Below are 3,841 nucleotides of genomic sequence, written 5' to 3' on the forward strand. Positions count from 1 at the left end.
CAAGGTGGAGGTCGGGAGAAAACTGGAGTGTTGGCTGGGACCTGGGAGTTGAGGGCGTCTGCCCAGAGACCCTGTTCCCCGTTAGGTGACAACAGGGGGGCTTTATGCATCTTTGCCTGAAAAGAGAAATGGTGCTCAGGGAAAATGAGTGTGATTTCGGAACAGTTTTCCTAAGATCCGATAGAAAGCCTTCATCCTGCAGAGGATGTTTCCATTTAGCCGTGAGGAGTCTCCCTTTAGGGGCACCCGAAGGTCAGCGCTGGTGTGCATCCCTCTTGGGTCAGGGCAGTGTTTTCATTATCATAGCTCTTGATTTGCAGTGCAGCTCTGCGTTGCCCGCTGTCCTGAGCTCTCTATGGACTGGGCCTAGGCAAGACTTAAATGCAATCTGAATTAATTTGGGTTGTGATGAATAAAGGCTGGCTAGGTCCTGATGTTGTTATGCGTATGGTTATTGCTTGGGACTGAGCCTCATCTCAGCCAGCCAGTGTCAAACAGCGCTATAAATATGTGTTTGTGTAGGAATTTAAAAAATGTTTGCTTTTAATAGTTAATATTTAGAATATCTGAATGTTCTATATCTCAAAATAGTGTTTCTATCTACAAATGACACATCTTGCTCTTAACGTTCCCGCTGCGGCATCTCAAAGCCTCTTTCCAGCGTTGCCAGGATTTAGAGCTGGTGTTACAGAGCAGAACTGGCTTGTCCCGTGGGGAAAAGCTGCTGCCGGTGTTCCCCGCCTGGAACGGGGCGCAGGGAGGGGATGCTGTCTGGGCACTCACCTTCAGCAGAATGTAGTAAAATCGAGTCCTTAATTCAGAAACCACACTGGTGATCGAAGGGTGCATTTCCACAAACTTTCTCACCATCTCCCATTCCTCTTGCTGTTGTTGGTTGGGACGTAAGGAGAAAGTGCACTGTGTTCCTGGCCGGGCAGGAGGGAGGGAGGGTGCTTGGTGATGCCAAACGTCGTTATCCCCACGATGCCCCGGGGAACGGCGCGTGCGAGGGAGCGGAGGCTGGAACAGGGACGAGTCTGGCTGTCGGCTTTGTTTGCTATTGCATCAGTCAAAATGCGAATGCTGTGAATAGACGAGAAGAGACCATGACTGAAACGTCTGTTGGGTGTAGCTGTAATGGCTTTTCTCACTTTTGCAAACGTGAGGCTGCATGGGAGGATATTTAGCCGTGCGTGGAGGGCTTGGTTCTCTGTAAATCCCTGTGGTTTTTTGCAGCAAAGCGGTGGTTCCCTTTGTACAGCTGTTGTTTCAGGGAAGTGCACAAAAACTCCTGACATTCTTTGCTACCACCGAACTGCTACCCCAGAAAGTTTAATTAAAAATATGTGCAGTGTTTAAGAACTGTCAGTACGCTGGAAACAAAGGATTTATGTTTTCCCCTGGAATACAGTGAAATATGTCTCAATTAACTGCAGGGGCATTGAGGCCATGCTGTTTGGGCTGGTACGTGGTGGGGCTTCCAGGAGGGCACGAACCCAGCCTTGTATCATCGGTCCAGAGAACAAGCAATTGGGAAAGCCTCTGCTCTTAAATGTGAAGGGTTTGGTATTTCACTGCCATGCTCTCCAAAACAGTGCTGCGGTTCCCACGCGGTTTCACGCCAGCGACCAGTGCCAGTCGTCGCTTGCTGTTGCACAGCTCAGAGATGAAAAGCGTTTGATCCGGAAAGCCTTGTATTGGCCTGAGCCAAGAAACAAGCGTTAATCAGAGAGCGTTGGCTGGGAAGCAAAATGGAGAGTTAAGCAGAACACAGCTCCTTGACTCGACAGTCAGCATCAATTAGCAGATCAAATGGAGCATTTCCCTCCTCGGCTGTCAACTCGGATTTTTTCCTGAAGGCTGATGTTGGAGCTGCTGTTTCCGTGGTGCAGGTAGCTCTGCTTTGCTCCGGTTCAGTTGTCGGGAACCAGGCTCCCGTTTCCGACCCGTGGAGCATCGCGCGTGTGCCTGCACGGGGGCACTGGCACAAACCGTCAGCCGTTTGCCGTCCCATATGGAGGGGTTTGACTGCGCCTGAGCAAAGCAGCCCTTTCCAGGTGAACAGATTGTCTGCAAATATAAGCTCCCTCTTTAATCTCTGCCTGGTAGCAAAGGCATAAAACGGCATGTTTTCCGCAGTAAAGTTTACAGGTATTTTGTGTGGTATTTCCACTGGTGGTGCTGCCCGAGAGGAGCACACGATAGCTGCTTCGCACCGCGCTGCAGCCCCCTCGGAGGTGCGGGGGTGCCCGTGGGCAGGAAAAGGGCAGCTGGAGGGGGGGAGCGTTTGGGGGCCGCGGATGGCGAGCGCTCCGGGGTGCCGAGGGGTTTGCTGGCTCTGGCCAAAACGCCGGGCTGCGGTTGGGATGGGGCCGGGATGCACTGCCATGGTGGCACGGCTGTGCCATGCCGACGCGTGCCCAGGCTGTGTGCCGGGGCGACGGAGGGACCGGTGCCCTGATGGGAAGGTCTCAGCGGGTGCTGCTGCCCTTAAGCCATGCGGTCTCATCAAACCTGGACAGAGATCATCGGGATCAGCTTTGCCTCTGGGCACAACATGTGCCGCTGTTAAGTGAAGCCCGTGAACAGGCGGCATCCGCTTGCCTTCCACAGACCAAAAATAAAGCTGTGGTTTAGCAAAGCAGTTGAGCCCAGACTTGGACTTCCCTGTGTCTGAGCTGCAAACATCAGAGGGGATTTGGTCTAAAACATCCTTCCTTATCTGCAGAAGCCTGAAGGGTTTTCACTGCGTTAGTATGGGGATTAAATCAACTTGTTCCTGTTTAATACAAACAAATCTAAATGATTATCCTATGTAAGCCAGGAGAATCAATCTGCATGTTGATGGGGTCCTATATATCAATAACAGATGGTGCCTCCATGCTTACATGCATAAAAGCACAATAGGAAAACAAGAAAATTTAATTTCTGGATGCATATATTGAAAATACTGAATGACTGCACTGTAGCACAGCTCTGTTCAGCTTTACAGGTGGGTACGTGAAGTAGAAAATCTTTTACGATTCGTTAGTCGGCTGAGCTGCTCGGAGTTCGTTGTGCGTTAGTGTTAGGCTGAGGAAGCGGGGGTTTAACCACGACACTTCAGTTTGGGGGCCGGGGGTGTGTAAATCCCGCGGGAAGGGGCCGACCCCATCAGTCGGCCCTCGAAACCTGCAGGCGCAGACCTACTCTCCCTCCTTGCCCCCCGTGATCCTGGCGGTGAAAGCCGGCGGTCCGTCAGCGAGGTCAGGATCAGCGCTTAACAGCAAAGACCCACAAACAGATTTCTTTTCATGTCTGCTGAGTGCAAGCTAAGGTATTTAGATTGGGTATTAGGAAGAATTTCTTCACCCGAAGGGTTGTGGAGCACTGGCCCAGGCTGCCCAGGGAAGCGGTGGAGTCACCGTCCCGGGGGGATTTGAAAGCCGTGTAGGTGTGGTGCTCAGGGACGTGGTTTGGTGGAGGGCTTGGCAGCACTAGGCTTGCGGTTGGGCTCAGTGATCTTAAAGGTCCTTTCCAACCTAAACCGCTAGATCAGTTCATTAGCCTGTTTCAGGCTTTCCCATTGTTGTCAGAGCCTTGCCTTAGGAAAACCTTATTGAGTCACAGGGTGCTTTTTATTCTGCTTTAGCGCAGCGAAGCAGGACCCGACTGAATTGTCAGGATGCTGTCCGGAGCCCGCCGAGGAGAGGCAAAGCTCCTCTCGTTTGGCTGAGCCCGGGTCAGCTCGAAGTGGATGTAGTGAAAGCCGAGGGACGGCGAGGTTCCGGGGGCACGGCTTCGCCAGGGTGGATGGACGGCAGCCGGACACCGGTCCCTGTGCCCAGGGTGCTGTGGAAGC

The sequence above is a fragment of the Cariama cristata genome, unplaced genomic scaffold, assembly GCF_000690535.1.
Source record: "Cariama cristata isolate BGI_N322 unplaced genomic scaffold, ASM69053v1 scaffold16751, whole genome shotgun sequence".
In the NCBI taxonomy this organism is placed as follows: Eukaryota; Metazoa; Chordata; class Aves; order Cariamiformes; family Cariamidae; genus Cariama; species Cariama cristata.